The sequence below is a fragment of the Micromys minutus genome (assembly GCF_963924665.1).
Source record: "Micromys minutus genome assembly, chromosome: 9".
Lineage (NCBI taxonomy): Eukaryota > Metazoa > Chordata > Mammalia > Rodentia > Muridae > Micromys > Micromys minutus.
The window spans coordinates 15,657,896-15,682,025 of NC_137978.1; positions in this window are offsets into that span (position 1 = coordinate 15,657,896).

A 24,130-nucleotide genomic window follows, 5' to 3' on the forward strand; every position below is an offset into this window, starting at 1 on the left:
CTCTTGAGCATGAACAATAAATAATAAGATGTTCCATATAAGAATTAGTAGTATGTTTATCTTTTTTTATATGTTTAAGTTTCAGTCCCCAGACCCTTCACACTAAGTGAGTAAACAGAAAGGCAATAACCCCAGCCCATTCTTTAGGATGAAAAATATTAGTGGTTTGGCCATTCTTTATGCCAGTTTTTTTCACATAAATAGTTTTCCATAGGGGCAGATGAAGAGAGAGAAGAAAGGGTATCAAAAGAATGACACCCAAGCTCTGTGGTTTCTGCATAGTCCAAGTCCATACCCAATTTCAAGGTCATGACTATAACATTCAGGAGACAGCCCCACAGCCAACTGAAGCTCTGAAAATTTAATTACCAAAAATACATAAGGGATAAGAAATGCTAGATGAAAATTGGCCATCACAGAGAGGGCACACCCTGTCTTTTGGGTCTGTCAAATGTGTCTGCTGACATCTAAAGTATTCCTTTTCTTCCCTCCCTTTTAGAAGAAGATCTAGACACTGGTAGTTCACTAGTGGTCGTGGTGACACTCAGCCAATTACAGCATAGTGGTGATCCTGTCTGATCAAAGAAATCTTCTTTGTTCAGGCCTCTTCTCACATCCGCATCTTCACATTCCACCTCTCTCCGTGTTCCTCTCACTGTTTATTGTGTCATCTTTCTGCCTCTGTGGGTGGATATTCCATCTCTTGTTCGTTGGGAAGATTAGCAGCTCTTTTTAAAAAAATGGACTCACGTAGTCTGACTTCTGAGAAACCATGGCACATTCTGACTCATTTTCTTTGCTATTTTCCTGGTTTTCCCTTTTAATTATTCCCTGTATGCTATAAAGATATTCTGTTTAGAAATCAATAACATGAAAAGAGACACACAACAAATGAAAATTATATCATTTGGACCTTCCATTTTTTTGTCAGAGCTAATGTATTCTTACATTAGATATGACTCCTGAGTAGTTTGTTTACCTCTGGAATGCACATTGTATATGAAGCATTGTTTTATTATAAATTTAATTATTTATAATAAATTTAATTCCCAAGACGCAGAAGGCTGGACAAAAGGATTACAATAGTTTCGGGTTCCAAACCAAACTAAGCAAGCAAACAAAAACAAGCTAAAAGGTAAAATCTAAAACACAAACATCTGTATTTATTGTTTGATACATTGAAAAATAAAGATTCACACTCCACCCACAGTACTTTCAGTTTCTATATAAATGTGGGTATGTGAATCATTTTGATGAGTGAATGTATATGTTTTTAGAATCCTCTTTATAGACAAAAATGAAAGTCTGTGTTGTAATACTATACATGCTGTATTTCCTTATTAACCTTCAAATTCCTCATTAAGATGCATTTAACCTCCTTTTTTCTGTCTTAGAACCCAGACTGGAAGGGACAATGTTTTCAGCCTCCTTAGAAATACTTTCATGGAACATCAGTACAGTCATGGCTTTGAATCTTCTTTTCTCACAACTTCACAGACAGAAGATTCTAGAAAAGACTTGCTCTCTGAGTTTATTTGTAAAATAGCAGTAATCTGATTGATGACTAAATTCCAAAATAAAGTTAGAAGATTAATTTAGGGGAATAATCTTCTGATAATACTTAACTTTCTATAAACTGGTCTCACCTGTCTGAAGAGCAGGAACTAAGCCTCCTCCCACCTCCACACGATGCTTTATTCTTGAATAAGAATAGTGTTGTAGCATCAGAGGCATCTGGCATTCTGAAGCATCGTAGAATGCAGAATTTGATTGCTGAACAAGATGGCTTAGAGGTGACAACAGAGCAGGAGGTGGCTTTATTATTAAACCCAGTACAGTAACAAGTTGTCTTCAATTCTGTTCCTCCAGAACTCAAAGATATTCTGAGATGCCGATGATATTTTTTAAAGATGTCATCCTCACAGTGAAGTCCAGATACTTCAGCGCCAACATTACAATTGATGGTTTCACCCTCAACCGACTGAATCTGCTGTCTACATTTGAAAAGGCTTTCTAGGAGTTTTTGATGGATACTTCAGTATGAGCAAGCATCCCTCTTTGCTGTTTTCAATGAAAGACCCTGAACAGGATATTTTTAATCACAACTTCATTTGTCAGAAGACTGACATTATGGGGGACTCTTTGCTTGAAGGCTAGTACAATGATGGGGTTCACATGGATTCACAGCCTTAAAATAATAAAGCACCAAGATGAAAAAGCCTGCTACCTAGAAATAAAGAGAAACTGACATTTGTTTCCTTTTGGTAGATTTCACATTAAATCAACTGCTGAAAACTAAACTGTTATGCAAGGCAGTGTAATTGCAGTGTTTTTTTTAATTTTGTTTTACATTGTTGAAGATTAAACCCAGGTTGTTACACATCCTAGGCAAATGAGATACACTCAGAGGTACACTCAATCCCTATATGGACTTATTCCATTTAGTCTCTCTTACTTTTTAATTAAAGAAATTATTTCAAGTTTTAATTTTTTGAGGATTTCATACATAAGGATTTACACAATTTCCACTTTGGCCCCTACTTCTTACTTCTTGTTAAAGTCATTAACTCTTCTTTGTTGTTACTGGTGTATGTGTGTATGCATGTGGTGTGTGTGTGTGTGTGTGTGTGTGTGTGTGTGTGTGTGTGTGTGTTGACTCCATTTAGTGTTGCCTATATCATATGTATTTGTAATTAGCACTAACTACTTGGGATTGAATAATCTATCAATCTCTGAAATAAACTTCCCCTCTCTCAGTAATATTTGATATTCTTCAACTCTTCATCCTGAGCTTGATAGAAATTTCTCCTATCCACAATGAAAGTTGACTAGTATTGTCATTGCTTAGGTCAGGATAACTCAGCATTGGTGTCTCTGCTGGGGATGCTGCAGGAAAACTCAGCACCCTTACTGATAAAAATTTTCTCATGAAAACAGAATCTTCTGAGATAATGTGTCATTTTAAAAATACTTTTGGCTTATGTTGAAATGCTGATAAAAATCTATCTGTTCATTTAAAAACTCCCCCTGACCCCTTTGGGCTCTACCAAAAGATCCCACATTACCATTTATTTCTTTATCAATAAAACCTTTCATTCTAATTAATTCACAAAGTCATCCCACAGTTTGTTTAAAGAAGCCATCAAACAGTTGTCCAGTCCCAAACACTATGCCTCTAAGTGACCTTCTATACAGTTAGTATGATCATTGTGAAGCAATAGGTCTTCACTTAGGGCTCATGCTTTCACTATCAATTATGCTTGGTAAAATTGTTCTCACCCCTTCAATACCCAGGAAGATGAATTCAACCATAAAGAAGAAAATTATGATACTGTTGAAACAAAAAAAAAATCTTTATAACCTTTCTCATGAAGTATGTGCCATTTTACCTACAGTCTGTTCTTCATTCCCTAACATTACCCTCTGTATCTCCTTTCTAATTGTTATGTTATATCCATAAACACACACACACACACACACACAAAGCACACACATGCACAAACACACCTATTTACATGTGACACATATACATGTCTACATGTAAGCTAGTATCCACATATGAACAAAAACATGTGTCTAATATATTTTTTGTTCTGTGTTTGGGTCACCTGGCTTAGTATTGTACTTTCCATATATATCACATGGAATTTTACAATACTTTGTTTATTATTTTCTCTTCTCAAGTCTAGACACACTCAATCAAGAGGCCTGAATCCTCTTCGTGAAGTAAATTTTGAAGTCTCTGTTTCATGTCTCTTGACTATGTTGTGGTTTCTCTGTCTCTCAGCACACACTAACTGCTAAATAGACCATTATTTTTAAAACTTGGGTCTGTGTCCATCATCATTCTAGATTTTATTTATTCAGTTGACATATGCCCTGAGCCCAAATTAGCTCTGGGGACATCTACATCACAACATTTGTTTCTAAAGATAAGACTGTCATTTAATAGCTCTAAGCATTTTCTCACATTCTTCTTTGAAGCTTAGCTTCTGCTGTAAGCAATGTGGAATTTCTGTGTTTTGACCCAAGTACGGAATGTTACATTTCTCCCTGTTAAATTACATTATGTTACTTCATCTCAGACTGTTCCAGCCTGTCAAGATCTTTTTGATATCCTAAGTCTGCCATCCAGCCGTCTCTATCCCTCCCAGCTTTGACAACCGTAAAGGTTATTAGATCTTCAACCAATCTTTCATCCAAGTTGCTGATTCTAAAATAAAGATGGACAATTCCCTTGAGAAGTCTGTGTCTACCTTAGCACATGTTCTATTGTACATTGTTTCAATGTCTCACTTTGACTCCTTTAATTTCTATGGTTAAACCTACACTAATGGCTTTTCTTGGTGAACTACAACTTTGTTTCCTAGAACTTAAAAAAAGGAATGATAACAAAAGAGCAGATCATGAGGTGGCCAGTTACAATCTTTCTCCAGGTGAGCAAATATCAATCAGAGCATTGGTTACAGGAACATTTGGTTCAGACCTGTGTTTCTGGCCTCTAAGAGTAGAAAATATATTTGCTTACTGAATTATTGAAGTTCAATCATTGAATGTCAAATTATTTATTTACAGTCTAAAGGTCTAAAAATGCTGGCAGTGAGAAGACTCAATACACTTAGATAAAACATGGTAGTTTTAGTCATCAACACTTTTATTCTATGCTTAAATAATTCCATACAATTGCTTACACAAAGGCAAATTCTTGGAAATGTAAGGAAAATTATACTGCCACCAAAGTGTCTTCATTATGAAAGAATTAAGTCATGAGAATAATAATCAACTCACTTGTATAAGGATCTTTATTTTTTGTTCATAAATATTTCTAAAAATTGATAAACTTCTGTGAAAATTTACCCATGTCATGAATATCTGTGTTCAATGAAGAATACTTGTAACAGTCAACCTATTAGAAAAAGGGTGTATGTTCTGCAAGAAACAAACCTATCCCATGAGAATCTGATCACATATAAATATAGTTCATCAAGAATCAACAGAATGGAACATCACCATAGAAAATGAATTCCAAGACTAAAAATATATATTGCATGAAAGTCCCAAATAATAAAAATATTAACAGCAAAACTTTGATGATGATAAGAAAAGTTTCAGGCGGTGAATTGCAGTCTCTCTTCCTCTCTCTCTATCTTCCACTCTTTCGTCCCTCTCTGTTTATAACACACTCCTGTGGTCATTTACAGGAAAAAATTGATCTCAGTACCCCCTCCTCTTAACTGAAATGTAAATTTGTGGCCTTACCCAATAGCCAGTTGCTTGGCAGGTTGACTATATCAGTATAAAATATATGGAACATCCCACTATATCCCACAGATCTATAAAATTCAGAAAATCTTCATGTGGGAGATATTTTTCCAAAGACTCTTTTCAAGGCCCCTCTTCCTGTTGCATATAGCAGCTGTCTCTCCTAATCATGTACTCTCAGTATCTTGCATAATAAAATTCCTCTCTTGGTTTTTGATCAGAAGCCTTTCTCCTTTCAAGACCTTGTCATGTACTCCAGGCTTGATAGAAGTGTGCTGTGAGGCTTTCCATCTTAGTAAAGGTCATTCTGAAGTTAATAGGTCTCAGCATCTTCATCCAGAAGCTAATCCAACCTGTATAATGTAACAGCAAATGGACTGGCTTGGGTTGGATTTTACAAGTTCAGAAGGGATGGATTGCTGAGCATAAGCAAATCAGAGCATTAGAATGGCATTTCTGTCCAAGATGCCAATCTCAAGAATATGTAAATGAAACACAGTGTAAAAATACTCTCAGGTTTTAAAATAACACCTGGTACTTTTAAAAAGCACTGGGTAGCCAGCCACAGAAGCATGATATATCGGGTTTTGTTGATTGATTTTTCTTTTAAAATGTTTTTTTAAAGTTAATAGTTTAAGCCCTGAAAGTAATGAAATTTGTAAAACATTAAAGTATGTATTTAAATGTGGAGAATTTAATCATTCATTGAATTAATAAGTAGTGTTGACTAGTACCAAATTATAAACTAATAAAAAAATTATTGAAAGACTTTTTTCAAAAGACAAAAAATACTATATTTAATAAATAAAATCAAACAGATATTTAGGGCTTATAAAACCTAAGATTATAGATTTTACAGCTTTGATAGATATAGCATCAATTAAAACATGCATCTACAGGTCTTCACTTGTTCTTTAAAAAGATGGTATCAAACATTGGAAAACTTCAATGTAGAACAAAAACAGTAAAATGTCACAAGTCACTGTAATTCTGAGAGAAAGAAAGATGTTGGAAGAGGACAGCCACAACCCAGACAATGAGATCAGCCCAAATTCTTCTCCACATTAGGTCATCATTTTGTTCTCTTGGAATTACATGATTTATAAAGAACTGGTAACACTGATACATTGCACAGTAGACACTGTCTTAGAAACCATGTTAACAAGAAGGAAGGCTCCAACCAGTTCAGATTCAAAGCCAATCACTTTTTCAATATTGAAAAACCAGAACTTTTCTATAATGTTGCTCTTCATCCTTAACATCCAATTTAAATGGCAAAAGAAATGTGTAGTTACTATCACCAAATCAGCATCCTTACCTAAGATGCCTATATTCTCTAGACTACATATCATGGTTACCAAAGCCACATGATCACACATTTTGCAGCAAACAATGGGAAATTTAGAGTAATGATTGGATATATAAACACTACTCCTTCATTATCTTTTAAGTATTAGTATTATGTATAACTGGAATGAAAGCCAAAGGAACATCTGCATTCTCATTTGGGCAAAAAATTTTACAATGAAGCAAGAGATATTATTATCATATTTTTAACTGTAGCTCTAGTTACATAACAAAGTCTTACTATGATTGCTTAAAAAATTATTACCAAAAACCATTAGCAATATTATTTCAATTTTCTTATGGGGATTTATGTGAATTTTTTTATTTTGACATGTCCAGTCCAGATATATGTATATATCCAGGATAAATAGTCATTCACAAACTGAATTCGTTAAAAGAAAATCTAAGGGAGAAAATACTTAAAATTCCATTTTCCCAAGGCCCAGCTAGATCAACAATTCCTTTAAAGTTTTCTAGATTATCACATATGACACAGAACTCCCTGCCATAAAAAATTCATACTATAGAGATAGTATTTCATGTAAAACACACTATAAAGAAAACTACAAATTATATGAAATATTTTGGTAAAATCTGTGCTTAGTAAAGGAAAAGCTGGTTACCCTTACCAATATGAAACTATCTAGCCTGGATGTGACTTGCCTAGAATCACTTAAACACTGAGGAAATGATAGCATATGTTAGAGCTCATATATGTTAGATATTTCAATTTTAGCTCCATTCATAAGAGAGTTCACTAACCCATAAAGCATCTCTTTCAAGTTTCATGTGCTAAATCACTTGAAGAGAATATTAGTCCCTTATCTAATTTCAACACAAAAATTGATTTTTTCAAATTAAATGCTATGTCAACATTTAATGAAACATTTAATAAAAAATCAAGCAGATTTTTGCCTGATTTTACAACCTACTATGTATTTTCATACAAAATTAAGTTTTAGAACTGAAGGTGTGTTGCCTTGGTGCATAAATTGACTATGGCGGTATTTATTTTGATTGTCCTATTGTTTGCTTTGACTATACCTATTGTTTTCATGACAAAATTATTCTCAAATTAACAACATAGAATAATCAGTGCTGCCTTAGAAAAAAAGAAAATCAGTATGAAGTTTTAACTGACTCAACAAAGGTGGCTTAAAAACAAAGAGACTAGATTCTAGACTGGCTCCTTCTATCAAGTGCATATTAGGTATAGACCTGGGTAACATCTGCCTTGTCCCTCATTTGCCTGGAATTTTCCCACCCTCAAACTCTATCATAAAGGACCACATGTAAAAAATTTCCCCATCAGTCGGATATCATATAACTATGGAAGACAATAAAAGCACGTTGATGCTACAGCAAAAGTAAAGCCATAAATAAGTATTTCCCAAAATTTAACAAATTTCTCCATTTTTATTGTGTAAATACACCTGCCTTGGTCCACACCTGCAGTTTGAATAGCATTAATTAAGACTTTTTTAATTTTTTTACTAAGATCACTTTGTAAAGGAGAAGATGATTGTACAAATGATTTAGCATCTCGTTTATTTGATAATAGTTAATACAATCAGATTATAATTTATAAGTACACAATAGCTAAGCAACAAAGACAAATATTCCCAAGAAAAAGTAATGAATAAAAGAAGAGTTTATGCGTGGAGCTTTCCAGAGAAGTGTCATGGATAATCAGGTAATGATAATTGGCAATAGATCATCAATGTGGAGGATACATTTCAAGGAAAAACAAATCTTTTCTTTTTTATGTATTTTTCTCTCATTATTTTAATTAATTATATTATTTATTTATATCCAAAATGTTCCCCACTTCTGGATTCCCCTCACAGAGCTCTTTACTCCATTCTCTCTTTCCTTGCCTCTGAGGAAAATTTTTCCCTCCCCCCAGGTACCACATTCTTTTCTTTTTATTCTTTGGAGAGGGAAATTATAAAGTTCACTTCCAGTAGAAAGCCAGACATCAAGAGGGAAGATGTAGTTGCTATCTCACAGTTAAAAACTCTGACCCAGGATTGTTTCTGTCTAAAAGAACTGCAGAGACAAAAATGGAGAGGAGACTGAGGGAAATGGGGTCCAGTGACAGGCCCAAATTGGGACCCATCTCAACATGAGACAACTAGGCCTGACACTATTACTGATGCTATGGTGTGTTTACAAACTGAAGCCTAGTATGGCTGCCCTTCAAAAGGCCCAACAAACAGTGGACTGAGACAGAAGCAGGTACTTAATACACCCAACCAATGATCTAAATTCAGAGACCCCTGTGGTTGAATTGGGGAAAGGCTACAGGAACTTGAGGAGGAGGGTGACCCAATAGGAAGACCAGCTGTCTCAACAAATCTGGACCCCCCAAGATCTCTCAGACACTGAGGCACCACCAGACAGCATATACTAGCTGGTCTGAGTCCCCCCATCCCCAAACATACAGCAGAAGACTGCCTAATCTGACCTCAATGAGAGAAGATACACCTAACCCTTGAGAGATGTGGGGCTCCATGTAATGGGTTGGTGGGTTTGTACGAGGTATGACAGTGTGGGAATGTCCTTTTGGGAGGTGGGTGGGATGGGGAGCTTTTGAGAAAGTAGAATAAAAGGTGCCAGTGACCGGACTGTAAAGAAAGATTGAGGATAATTAAAAATAATAATCATTAAAAAATAAGAAACCTCAAAAAAACACAAAGTAGCTATTTTTACCAGTCAGTTAAATTTTAAAAGAAAATTTACCTGGGTAAGAAAATAGCAGGTGAGGAAGGACAAATATTCACAAAAATAGAAAACTTAGGGCTGTAGAAATGACAATACCACTTAGTTCTCTGCTGGTAGAAAATTCACAACTGAAAATCCAAAGACACTAACCTATCATCCACAAATAGTGATACTTTCAGACTTCTTCCTCTCCAATGTGTATCCAGGATCTCCTTTCATTGCCATACTGCTCTGGCTAGAACTCAAGTACAATATTGAATAGATAGGGAGAGAGTGTGTAGCCTTGTCTTGTTCCTGATTTTAATGGAATTGCTCTAAGTTTCTCTCCATTTAATTTAATTCTGGCTATTGGCTTGTTCTGTGCTGCTTTCATTATGTTTAGTTGTGTGCTTTGTATCCCTGATCTTTCTAAGAATTTTAATATGAAGGGATATTGGATGTTGTCAAAGACATTTTCAGCATCTAATGAGAAGATCATGTGATTTTTCTTACAGTTTGTTTACATAGTGTATTATGTTGCTAATTTTTATACATTAAACCATTCTTGCATCCCTGGGATGAAGCCTATTTGATCATGGTGGTTGATGTTTTTTTATATATACCTGAATTTAGTGAATATTTTATTGAGCGTTTTTACATAGAATGTTCACAAAAGAAGTTGGTCTGAAATTTTCTTTCTAAGTTGAGTGTTTGTGTGGTTTAGTTATCAGGGTGACTGTGGCTTCATAGAATGAGTTTTGGCTGTGTTCCTTTTGTTTCTACTTTGTGGAATAGTTTGAGGAATATTGGTATTAGCTCTTCTTTAAAGGTCTGCATTAAAATTCTGCATTAAATTCATCAGGGCTTGAACTTTTTTTGGTTGGGAGATTTTTAATGGTTGCTTCTGTTTCCTTGGGAGTTATAGAACTGTTTAAATAGTTTAACTGATCTTAATTTAAGTTTGGTAAGTGATTTCTGAAATGGCCAAGCAATAGCTGGCCCAACCAGAGACCCATCCCATGGGTAAGCACCAATCTTGACAATAAGGACCAAATGATTATCTTATGTTGCAGAATACTTGATCACACTGTAAACCCTGAGATTGTGTTATTTTCTGAAACAACGGTTTCTACTTGGATTTTGGCTCATCTTTTCAGGTGATCATAAAAAGCACTAAATCTTAAAATCTGAAAACATTCTAGGCCTAGATAAGATTGTATGAAGACCAGAGTCTTCCTGGACTAGGGCTTAAGTAGTACTGGGGCAATAAGCTGCAGTGATGGCAATTACATCTGGCAAATAAAAGTTATTTTACGATCTAAGACACTTCCATATTTGAGTGGCTCTCCATTTTGAGAAATACATCAACCAACTGCAAATGTATAATCTCTAACCATAAAAAAACAGAAATTAAAAATTACTTAAATAAAAAGCATTCTAACTTGGAGAAGATAAAGGTGGTGATATGCTTTCAAATTTCAACATCACGAAGTAATAATAACATACAGAAACATTGTCCATAGTTTAAGGAAATAGTAAATATTTATATGAGAGTGTTTTCTCTAATATGAAAGAAATAAAAGGACAAACAAGCGTCACAGCTAACTTCAGTCATCAACTTGACACAACCAAGAGTCACCTGGAAAGAAGAAACTTCAACTAAACAACTGACTTGATCTGATGTCCATGAGACATTTTCTGAATTGCCAGTTGATGTAGGATGGCCTAGCTGACCATGGGCAGTGTCATCCACAGGAAAATGGGCTAAGATGTATAGAGAAGAAATAGGATATCCCTGTGTGCTTATACACCCTGCCTTGCATCTTTATACATTTGAAAATGTTTCCAACTTAAAATTTCAAAATTTACATTTACAATAGAATGTTTTGTTAGAAATAAAACTGCAAAACAACACAGTGGAAATCTTGTGGAGGTGACAGAGATAATCTAGACCTTGATTGTGCCTTTGCTCATATTAGCCAAAATATATCCATTTATTTACTTTGAAGTAGTGGTTTTAATTGTATGTAAAAATCATCAAGAGTTTAATTGAAAAGAATAAAAGAGTCAGGACTCCACAATTTCAAATGCTAGATATATACATTTAAAGGCAGAACAAAGAAGGATTACTTTCTTTTGTGTGACATGAGGTCTCCAAAGACTGTTTTTAGTGGATAAAAGCACATTTGATAAGGCTGGTTTATTTCAGGCAGTGTGAACACAAACCACAGGTTAAGCTGTGCAATTTAATGATTTATAAAGTATATTATGATATGTAAAAATTGTCTTTATTAACTTCTATTTTATAATAAACACAAAATTTGATTAAGGTGAAACAAAAAATTCAATAAAATTTTACCCTAGGGATCTTCCATATTATCCAGTATTCTGAAAAATCATGTCATAGTTCTCAGGTATGCCCGTTATAAGAAGAAAATGTTTGTGTATATTTCTTCACCTCCTGATATTCCCAAATATTATTTGTGATTAACAACCTACATTTTGAGTACCAAGGCCCACCTCACAGGATCTCTTCATCAGGGACTCTCTCATTCTTCCTGTCCTGACTGGGCATCTCCATTAAGCTTTCTAGACCATCTGTTGTGCAGCAATTTCCTGCAAATTGAATCATTCCGTCTAGGAATCTAGGAAGGAGAGGGAGAAGCATGAGACTCTAAAGCATAAACTTCAAGTGTCTGGAAAATGTGAAACCTTTAACATTTCAGAAGATCCCTCTCCAAGATTATTAAAGTCACAAACAGCTGTTGGAAGAGTAACCAGAAGAGACCCTGGGACCTGTCCAACTGTTTGTAAGTCATGAAGAGAGTTCCGGGACTCCAGTGTTCCTGGAGTTTCACACCTCATGGGGAAGTCTTTGACTGAATCAGTTGCCTTGAATTACCCATGCTCCTATGAGTAACTCTTCACCATATTCCTGTGAGAAACTCCAGAAAGCTCCTAGTTTCATAAGTCAGAGTTTGGAAATACTACTTTGATTTTGTTCCAACCTGAAGAGAGTAGATACTTGCTTATGTCTCCCCATGAAAAGCATCATCCAACATCATCCACCTCAGTGCAATCACTTGTGGATATCCTCCTTCAACTCCACACATAAAAATGATTCCCTTCACTGGGCACTGTGCATTTTGGAAATCTCTGGCCAAAGAAAGGAACATGGCTTTTCTTTTTCCATTTTATTCCCTTTCTCCTGCACAAAATGAGAAAATTCTGTCCGCTTCTGCCAAGAAACTCAAACTAACTGTGCCATTTTCTCTAATGGGCTTCCTGCCTAGGATCATGATAGCTAGTTCTACAATGGACTGTTGTTGTATCAATCCAATAAAGCTTTCGAGGTCCCAGTCTTTCATTCTTTGGTGTAAGCATGAAGAGAGACTTTAAAGTCAATTTAGGCCTCAGAAAATCCTAAACGAAGCTCATATCAAAAACATTTCTGTTTAAACATTGACCAAGATAATTTAGAAAAGCTACAGCAAATCTACTAAAATGGAAAACCACATCACCCTGGCACCTGAAAATACTCAAAAGTTTGAAGCCATGATTGTTAATTTTAACTAAACATGTCGTGACAAAGCCCAGACAAATTAATCCACAGGTAAAATATGGAAGAGTCTCAGAGGACCCCCTACTCTTCTGACTTGCTGCAGATAATAAACCCTCTGTTTCCACTTTCTAATAATCCATACTTTATTAGGCTTTGTACTCAATGAGATTTCAGCGTATCAAACTTGGATACAAGAGTCTAACCTAAGTATTTATATTTTTAGAACTAACATGAGTTTGATTTGTGTCCTCCTGTCCAAATTCATACACTAAATTTCAAAATGCCATTACTCAGAATATAACTATGTTTGGTCAAGTCTCAAATTCTGTCATAAAACTCAATCCAGGAAATTTAGTGGGTAATATTGCTTTTATCTCCAGCACTAAGGAGGTAGAGGCAGGAAAATAGGGAATTCTAGACCATCCTGGGCTATATACAAGTGTTCTGTCTCAAAAAACTTAAGTAGTAATCAGGTAAAATTTGAAGGCCTTCTATGAGTACATAATCTAATAGATTTCTTCTAAAAGGGGGCAAAAGCAACACGGTTGTATTCACACGAAAGTAAGGCCACATGAAGACACATCTCTCTGCACAATTAGCAGAATGGTTTTATATAAAGCCAAACATTCTAACAGCTAGATCTTGGACTTCTACATTCCAAATTGTAAAACAATAAATTTGCATGGCTTTTAAGGCCCTCAGTATGTGCTATTTTGCCACAATATCCATTTCAAATGAACATCATATGTGAATTAAATACTAATCTTTCTCTTCTAGACTCTAGAATCTAGAGAATTCCCAAATACAGTGTCCAAAGTTAAGTCATTCTGGTTACACAAGACACTCAAGCCAATAAAAAAGCAGCGCACCAGCAAGCTTCCTTTACCACTAGAACCCAGCGCGACCACATTCCTCTCTCCTAATCAGTATTGTGTGGACACTTTCTTCCTACTCTGAAGCCTGCCACTATTCTTCTTACAATGCCCTTTTGCTCTACTTTTATCTAAGGAACATTTTTCTATCTGAGGATTTTTTCTATGAAATGCAACTGTATCCTTTAGTTTAACCATCTCTTTGTGATGAGAAGGCATCGCACTTAAATATTGCAATTACTACCCTTAGCCATACAGCAGCTTTTATCTTTTCATGCTGGACACTGACCAACACACTCATTAAGTACACAGAAGGTTGCTGCACTGAATGTACTTCATCCTTTGCCTTGCTGTTAAAACACTTTCCTGTGAACAAGTTGGAGTCCTTTCATAATGTCTCAGTCGCCATAGAGGATCTCCAAATCCTACTTCTGAAGCCTAGACTTTGCCTGAGGTTGATCCATCTCAATCAGCCACTATAGAAACTGGGTGGGTTATTTGTTTGCTCTAAGATACATGGCCCAGGGTGGCATGGAATTCACCTCCTCTTGTCTCAGTCTTCATCCAATTCTAACATTCATTTATTTCTTTGATTATTATAAAAATAGCTTAAGTCCTTTGTTCAGCAGTAGGTGGGGGTAGATACAGAGAACCAGAGCCAAACACCATTCCAAGTCCAGGAAGTCTTGTGGAAGAGTTGGGGGATAGAAGTGAGACTCACAGAGTCAACTAACCTGAGACCTGGGCCACAAGCAGGGAGGATGCATGAGCTGGACCTAGACCCCCTTCACATCTGAAGCAGATATGCAGGTTAATGTTCATGTGGTTCCCCGAAGGAGTTGGCTTGGCTTCTGTCCACTGCCACTGAATCCTGTTTCCCCTATCTGGATTTCCTGGGTGGGTCTCAGTGGGAAAGACGTGCCTAGACCTGCTGGAACTATATGCCCCAGGGTGGGGTGGCACCCAAAGGGGCCTCCCCTTATCTGAAGAGAAGGGGTAGAGACAATGGGGGGAGAGATTGATAAGGATGAGACTGGGAATAGGGAAGGGCTGTGGTCAGGATGTAAAGTGAATTTAAAAAGTAAAAATTACCTTAAGCCTAATTGTTTTAAAGCATAGGGTATGCAAACATTTTAAAGTAAGCTATACTATATGAATTAATTTTATATTTGATTTGTCTATTTTTCTTCTCTTAAGGATCTTATGTTTGCACTGGTAGGCCATGCTTAGACTGGGTGTCCTCATATTCTTGGTGCCTTTTCTAGTAAATGAAGTGAAATAAAAGGTCATACAGATTTCAAACCAACAAGCAAACTTTCTTCAAAAGATGATCATATATCAGAAAGCCATATTCAAAATCATATTGCATATCAGAAACATGACACAGGTGAGCAGTGAGCCATGTGAAGGAGAATGTACTGGGGAAAGCACAGTTATTGAAGAGGCTTCCTTTTATTGGGCTCGAGAAGTGAAATAGAGACAATTCTCTATTTTTATTGCAGGCTTGGATTTTGGAAGCTTTGATCACTTCATGAGTTTCCCCAGGACATATCTGATTTTAAGCATACTTGTGCTCAGTTATATATAGATTAGATATTAAGTAGGAAATACTCCCTGAAACTTCACTGAGAAGACACATTGTATCATTGTACAGTTTCCAAACCAGGCCAGGAAGTTCAATCTGCCTTGTTCTCAGAATGTGGTCCAGGGCACATTTGTCTCTACTGTCTAGGATTTCTTTGAGCCCTGAGGGGAGGGATTTGATTGAGACATCCCTCTTAGAACTGCATGTTCCATGGTCTGTCTCTGTATTGTTCTCCCTCTCCTCTCCCTCCCCCTTTCCCTCTCCCTCTTCCCCTTCTTCCTCTTTCCCCCTCTCTCTGCCTAATATCTGGCTCTATGGGGCTCTGTGTTTGTACCTTTCACTGTAGGAGAAAGCTTCTGTGATGAATACTAATCAAGGTAATAATCTATGAGTGTGTCAGAATGTCATTGTGAGTCATTTTATTGCTACATTACTTTAACATAACTGTAGTATTTGATCTCATTCTAGGGCCCCGCCTATCTAATCTCATTTAGGAAATCTATCTGATCTCACTTAGGAAATCTGATTAGGGTTAAAGGGGTATCTCAAGGGTCCACTGGAGGGAGGAAATCGGGGTGTATCTCCAGTATCTGCTTAGGACCCTGGAAATGGGAACAGAGGAGAGACCGTGATTAGCAGCCTTCTAGAGCTGCAGAGGAGATTGAAGAGTTGGGTTTAAAGGAAAGGAGGAAGAACAAGGGTCTGAAGATAACCTATCTACTCTTCTTCAATTTCTTCACTGTTTTAAAGTGTTCATTGTGAAGATTTAACTTTCTTAACTATGTTTATCCCATGTTTAAAAGACTCTTATGAATAGAAATCTTCCCCTGATTTTTTTCTCAGTATGTGTATCATTAATTCGAAGGCTACTAATTTTTGTGTATTAATTCTATACTGCTTCACTTTGCTGAAAGTGTAGCAGATTCATGATAAGTCAATACATGATCGGACAGTGAGGAGCTAAGCAGAGAAAAGGTAGGAAAACAGAAGAGAAACAGAGATTGAAAAGGAGGAAGGTCAAGATGGAGTCAGAGAAAGGAGACTTAGATCCTGTGGCCTTAACCAGCAATAGGTAGATATGAGTATTTTAAGGGGCAGTTTGTGGCTTTGTCCATTAGATGTAATCTTATTATGTAGAGGGTTTGTGGATTGAGAGTGTAATATATAAACCTATATGAAAAGCTATTGTTCCTTGGAGTAATGTTTGTGATGGGCGGTGGAGGAAAAAAAGATGCTGGGGTAGTAATTCTACTGGGGACAGAAGCAGAAGGACAGGCAGAATGATCCGCCCTGGATGGAAATAGTTTGGAGGGGTGGCTTGTAGACGGAGTGAGAGAGTCCCTGCACTCAGCTCCATACTAGAGCAGTGTCTGCAGAGTGAGACCTTGAGGGCCGATAAAGGGAAACACCATCTATTTTAAATATTTACTACAATAACTGTCAGCAGTCCCTTGTGGCAACTTTAAGTTCTTTTAAATATAGAATTATATCAGAACTTAAAAACCTAAATATAAATACAAAGAAGAGAAACAATATGGTTAGGGTTAAATATGGGCTAGGGTTTAGACTCCAGAGAATCAAACAATCCTATTTAAAAATGGGGTACAGAGCTAAACAAAAAATTCTCAATTGAGGAATTTCAAATGGCTGAGAAGCATCTAAGGAAGTGCTCCACATCCCTAGTCATCTGGAAAATGCAGGTCAAAACAACTCTGAGATTCCACATCACACCAGTCAGAATGGATGAGATCAAAAATTCAGATAACAGCAGATATTGGCAAGAATTCGGAGAAAGAACACTCCTCCACTGTTGGTAGGGTTGTAAACTGTTACAACCACTCTGGAAATCAGTCTGGTGGTTCCTCAGAAAATTGGACATAGTCCTACCTGAAGAAGACCCAGTTATTTCACTCCTGGGCATATACCCCAACATACAATAAGAACACATGCACCACAATGTTCATAGCAGTCCTATTTATAATAGCCAGAAGCTGGAAAGAACCCAGATGTACTTCAGTAGATGAATGGATACAAAAAATGTGGTATATTTACACAATGGAGTACTACTCAGTTATCAGAAACAATGACTTTATGAAATTCCTCGGAAGATGGATGCATCTAGAGAATGTCATCCTGAGTGAGATAACCCAGTCACAAAAGAACAGACATAATATGCAGTCACTGATAATTAGATACTAGCCCCAGAAAGCTCTGAATACCCCAGAAACAACTCACAGGCCATATGAAACTCAAGAAAAACAAAGGCCAAGAAGTGAAAGCCTTAGTTTTTCTGAGGAAATAAACTAAGTGTATAACACCCTCTCAGAGTGTGTTACTCCTTAAGTCATTAATAATACAAGAGCTAAGAATATAGCCTTGTAGCAATTTTTGGTATTCAAAAATCATTATGTTTAATATACACACCAAGAAAACTTTGACTGTTTCCATGTTACATTCTGTTCTACATGTACCTTATGCTTATGTTAACTAGTAAGATTTCAATGCATACTATCAAACTCCTAAAAGAGTTAAGTACTGACAAAAATAAATTCATGTAGTATTATGCCAAAATGCCTTTAAAAATCTGTACATGTATCTCACTTTTTAAAAAATAAGGTTGAAAGAGAAACAAAAATAAAGAAACCACTTACCTATGGTGGGTGGGCTAGGTGAGCAATGATTTCTCAGAAGAATACAAATAGCTAATATATATATTTTAAGTGTTCAACATCCTTAGCCATTAGGAAATTTTCAAATTAAGAGTATTTTGATATGATATGAAATGACAACAAAATTTAATAAGAATGTTGGGAGAAAGAAAATTATTACTGTTTATATGAATAAAAAATGGTACATGCCATATGAATATCAGCATGGAGGCACCTCAATAAGCTAAAAATAGATCTAACATATGACACGGCTATACCACTCCTGTGATAATAACCAAAAGAATTGACATTCTCCTATAGTAATACGTGTCCATCCATGTTCATTGCTGCTCTTTTCACAACATATAGAATATGGAAAAAGCCTTGATTGTCCCTATCAACTGATAGATAGATAATGGAGACATGCAGCTTTTAAGAGCTGTAAAGAAAGATTAAATTAGGAAATTTTCAGTAATTTGATGAAAATGAAAAACAAATTACTGAATGAAGTAATCCAGAACCAGAAAGACAAATTCTACACATATATCTTCATATGTTGGCCCTTGCTTTGAATCAATAGATTTATCTGTTTTAATAGGAGAAATCTGTAGACAGCAGGAAACTGATTGAGCCATTGGAAATGTAAGATTTTAATAGAGAAATAATGTAGTAAAATACAGTTTGTACAAGGGGAGATGAGGGGCTTCAGGTCAGAAGTTTATGTAAAGGACACTGAAAAAAAGCATAGAAGTCTACTATTTTAGAAACATCATATATATTTATACATACATATATAGAAAGGTTTTTAAATGAAGTTCATATGGGTGGGTAATCTTATCTCTGATGTCATACATTATGAAACAGAAACCCAGTGTCAAATACATAATACCTCCACTTACATTGTTGGCCAGGTGGTCACATAGACCCTTAAGGCAATACAGAATTTCCCCTATTGGTCTTGGTTGCCAATGAGAACTTGACGTCAACACTACTGCTGAAGGCCAAGATGCCTTGCAACACAGGATGTTGAGAAATCAAGCTGGTACCTCCCTAGAAGAGTCTGCTTTACTGGCTGGCTTGAAAACAATACTGGGAAAGTATTGTACAGGCTGCTGGAGGAGAAACATAATCATCAGGTTTGCCTGGATGTATACATTGGAAGGAGCAACAGTGTCCTGTTTGGCAAGATATGCAATTGGAAACTATGAATGTTGTAAGAGTACCCAACACTTTCTTACTGGATTTAGAGCCCAGTACATAGGACAAAACTAAATGTCTGATACTTTAGTCCAGCTAAGAACCCATGGCTTATATGTCCATTTGCTCTACGGGTATATGACTACTATTTGTTAGATGGAATCAAACTGCCTTCTGAATACTAGCCTTTACACCCAAAATTAACATGGCTCCCAACTCTCTTGAGAGAAATGTCTCTTTGGGTGAACAATAATTAATATGCACACTCACAACTTGTCAAAGGCAGAGGGTAAGTGACCATTAAAGGTTTAATGCTACATTAGATATGGAAAATCTCAGAAAAAAAGGGGTAGATTGTAAGACGCAAAGGTTAGGGAGAAGTTCTATGAAACAATGCTTTCTGGAAATAATAACTCTGTTTTATTCAGGGACTCACACCTGTAGTTGCTGGAACAAAACCAAGCCACTCCAAATTTTAGCATGCTTGTGAGAGAGGGGAGTATAGAAAAAAGAGAGAGGGAGGAGAGGGAGGGAGGGAGGGAGAGAGAGAGAGAGAGGGAGAGAGAGAGAGAGAGGGAGAGAGAGAGAGAGAGAGAGAGAGAGAGAGAGAGAGAGAGAGAGAGAGAATAAAAGAAATCCGGACTTTCTTCTTCAATGTAAAACAATGACTGATGGGCTGCTACCTCCTAACCTTAGAAGGCTACAGTTCATTTTATTTAACAACCTGATGAACTTTTGCTAATCTATTGAGCCAAGTCTCAATTGACTCTCACAAAATTCTGAGCATTATTTAGTCCCTAATCATAAACTTTATCTCTCAGTAATTGAAACCCATCCTTTTGAAAGATGTCCAAAGTACTTTGCATCCTCATCAATATAATCCATCTTCACATTTGGTATAAATCCTTCCTCCATAAGCCATTACTCTGAGCACTGCTTAGCAATCAATAAAAGTCATTCGTTTTGTAAAAGTAATTGGTTCCTTGCTATAGAGATGTACTTTGCAAGACTATTTTGATGTTTCCATCCTTGGGGATTTGTTGTAATAATTTTCCAGGGGAGACCTTTTTCAAAGTGTTTAAATGTGTAAGAGAACAAACTTTGAGGCCAGACTCTGGACAGTTTTGAACCAGTACCTGCTGAAGTGGAGCTAACTAGAGTTTTATTCTTTACCTCACACACACATGTGTGTACTGGCTGTGATATCAGGGACCCCAACAGGGGAGCACAGGAATCCTCATCCAAGCTAAAGATTTTTAAAATTCTCCAGACACTATCAGCATTCAGGATATAGAATTAGGCCAATCTGTATAAGTTTGGGCTTTTTCTATATGATGAGGTCCCACCTAGCCAAAGCTACATAATGAATCCATTTCAAAACAAATGGAAAACAAAGATAACATTGTTTCATGAAACTTGCTTGATGAAGATTAACTTTTCAGCATTTGGTCATAAGAGGGGTCTAGTCCAATTCCAGATAAGTTGTTCTATCACAGATCCTGAAACCTTAGACAGGAGTATATGGCATAAACATCTTAAATGTTTAACCCACAGTCATAGTTATCTTAGGATGCTTGTGGCCTATGAGCCACAGGATGTAAATGCCTGAGTGCCTAAATATTCTAACTTGATTTTATGAGTTTAGCAGATTTCCAATTTTTATTTAGTTCTAAGGTTTAGTGTATTCTCTAAAACGGTTGAATTTTCTTCTTTCTTTATCTAGTACTCCATTATACATCCAGCTTAGGGTGTATGATCCAATGGAATACTCCATGCTACACCATAACTTCTTAATAAACAATTTCTACAGAAAAGCCAGAAATTAATAAACAAAGAATTATCCCTTCCAATGTACATGACCACCAGTAGGAATTACAAGAGAGAAATTAGTATTGATTTTATTTAAATGTCTTCTCATGATAATTGTGATAAATGTAAGGAATATAAGTCTTTGAAATAAAATAGCTAGAGATTTGGCTTTGCTTGTTTTCCTTTCATTGCAACTTCTGCTTCCCACTTTACTCCCATCAGTCTTTTCTTGATGACGTCTATGTTGAGAACCATATACATTTATAATCTTCCCTGTGATCTTTATAATCTTTTACTAATATATATATATATATATATATATATATATATATATATATATATATATATATATATATACACACACCATACTTCATCACCATTAATGCTTAAATGAAATCACATTTATTGAACTCTCATGGATACCCTGTGGCAACCCTTTTAGGTAAATTTGTCTACCACTAACCCATTTCTTTTAATGGCTGTCTAATATTGCAGGCTATGAAAGGAACATCTGTTATTTACCTTTCCCACTCTGAAAAGCATTCATTTGTGCTTGCAGTTCTTGGCCACTGTAAACAAATCTGTACACATAAATCTTCATAGACTGACATTTTTATTTCCATGGGGTAGATTCCTAGCAAAAATATTGCAGTGTTGAAGGTTACATATATTTTTCATTTTAACGGATGTTGCCAGATTCCTTTCCAAAGACAGACAAACAAACAAAAAAAATCTCAAAATAAAACAATCCCAGTATTACAAATTAGGAAGAAGTAAAATCTGTACTTAAGCCTACATATTGCTTTCATCTTTCCATAAGCTTTTCTTATAATCAAAGAGATGGTTATGTAAATAAATAATTAATCACTACGCTTGCAGATTTTACTTTGACAACTCTGCCAGCTGAACCAGCCCTTTCTAGATGTGCTTGAAAGAAACATGTGGAAATGAGAGGAGGGGCAGGCAGAAAGCAGGAAAATCTGTTCTCACACTTAAGAGAGGCAGGTGACAGTTGACATCTTCATAAACCAAATAGCAAATAGACTTCCTTCACGTTGTGTGCATCTGAAGGGCTGTCACCTAATAGGCAGCTGTACTGAAGTATGCTCATGACATCTGCTTCTAAAATGGTTTGCCAGAGAACTATTTCTGAGACTCTGCTCTGAAAATCTCCAAGGCTTTTACTAATGCTGTGGCTCTGAAAATGCTAAAGAGCCATTAAATCATATTTATGTCAATGGCAGCTCTTCAGACCCTGGTTAATTCTTTTCATGGCAGCAAAGAGTAGAAGCAAGAATGAAAAAAACCTGCATTTGGCAGTGGTACATCCCTAGCTTCTGCTCTGTGCCTGACTTGGGAAGCATTCACCAAGGCATTCAGCTGCTGCAGACCACCTCAGTGCAGCTCAGCAGATGGTGAAAACAGTGTCTGAAGCAACTGGGGCCATTTTAGACTTCAGGAAACATAGCAGGTGCTGCAGGTCCCTAAATGATGCCCAACTTTGCTTTCACAGTATCCTTTTTCTTGATGTGTGTGCTATTTTCTCCATTGCTTTTGCCTCACTATGCACTAAACATGATGGTAGTATATGTCAATGAACTGGAGAAGAGGTTATAAATGAGAAGGGATGATTGCATTGCAATTAAGAAGAATACTTCTGGGTAACTTTGCAGAATGCTGAGAGAATGCCATGTTAACACTTTCTCTATTTGGAGCTTATACTGTCTTCTTGTGAATGCATAATTCTATCTTCCTATGAATTCAGGGTTTGACATGAAAGAAACCTCAGGGAAGTAAAGATCAGAGATTATTTTAATGAGTAGCTACAGGAAAGTTTGAGCAAGTAATGTTAGAAAAATTAGAGTCAGAATTAAGTTTATGTAACTTAATTACATAAGTTTGATTGCCACTTCTTGAAATACTGTCCCTCAGAGATTGTTTCACTATTCTTTCCTTATATTTCTCTCTCATTTCAAACCATTACTGCTCAGAGTCTCCATTTTTGTTCTCCACATTAATTTTAACATGATTCAAGATGTTGTGACAACCAAGATTATACTTGGGTCTCAATGCTCACTGTTCTGTGAAATTTCCTAGGATAACTTAATGTGAACTCTTGTTGGCAATACCCACATGCTGATCATTGCCAGGGCTTTTGTTCCAGATCCACTTAACGGGTTGACAAATTCATGTTACCAACTCTCAGCTTTGATCAACACCCCAACCCTACACCCAAGCTAACTTTTATTTCCAGATTCACTAATTATGAAGCATTGGACCCATGTTTCTTTCCCAGAATCTATGCAGGAAATCTATACCTTAACAAACTCAAGAGTCCTCTTGAAAAAATTGCCTTACAGTCATCTATCAGCTGGCAATCAACTCTTAAACACTGGAGCATTTCTAAGAAGTTTTTAAAAAATAATCCAACCTTAATACTGTTGTGTTGACAGTATTCATAAAGGTTGAAAATAAGAATTACCAATTTACAATCCCACCATCAATGGAGTGAGTGTTCCTCTTTCTCCACATCCCCCCCCCCCCAGAATGTGCTGTCACTTGAGTTTTTGATTTTAGCTATTCTAATTGGTGTTTAAGGTGGACTCTCAGAGTCATTTTGATTTGCACTTCCGCTATGACTAGGGATATTGAAAATTTTTTTAAGTGTTCCTCAGCCATTTGAGATTCCTCTGTTGAGAATTCTCTGTTCAGTTCTGTACCCCATTAAATAGGGACAATTTGGTTTTGTGAGTTTCTTATCTATTTTGGATAATAGTCCTCTATCAGATGTATGGTTAGGGACAATCTTTTCCCAGTCTGTGGGTTGCCGTTTTGTCCTGTTGACTGTATTTGGTCTTATGAGGTATCACTTTTCAATTATTGATCTTAGAGCCTGAGCCATCGGTGGTCTGTTGAGAAAATTTTCCCGTATTCCTGGGTCCAAGCCTTTTTCCCACTTTCTCTTCTATTATTCATTGTGTTCTTTTATGCTGAGGTGCTTGATCTACTTGAATTTAAGTTTGTGCAATGTCATGAATACAGATCTATTTTTATTCTTCTAATGCAAAATCACCAGTTAGGTCAACACCATTTATTGTTGTATTCTTTTTCTTTCCTTCTTTCTTTCTTTTCTCTATTTTTCTTT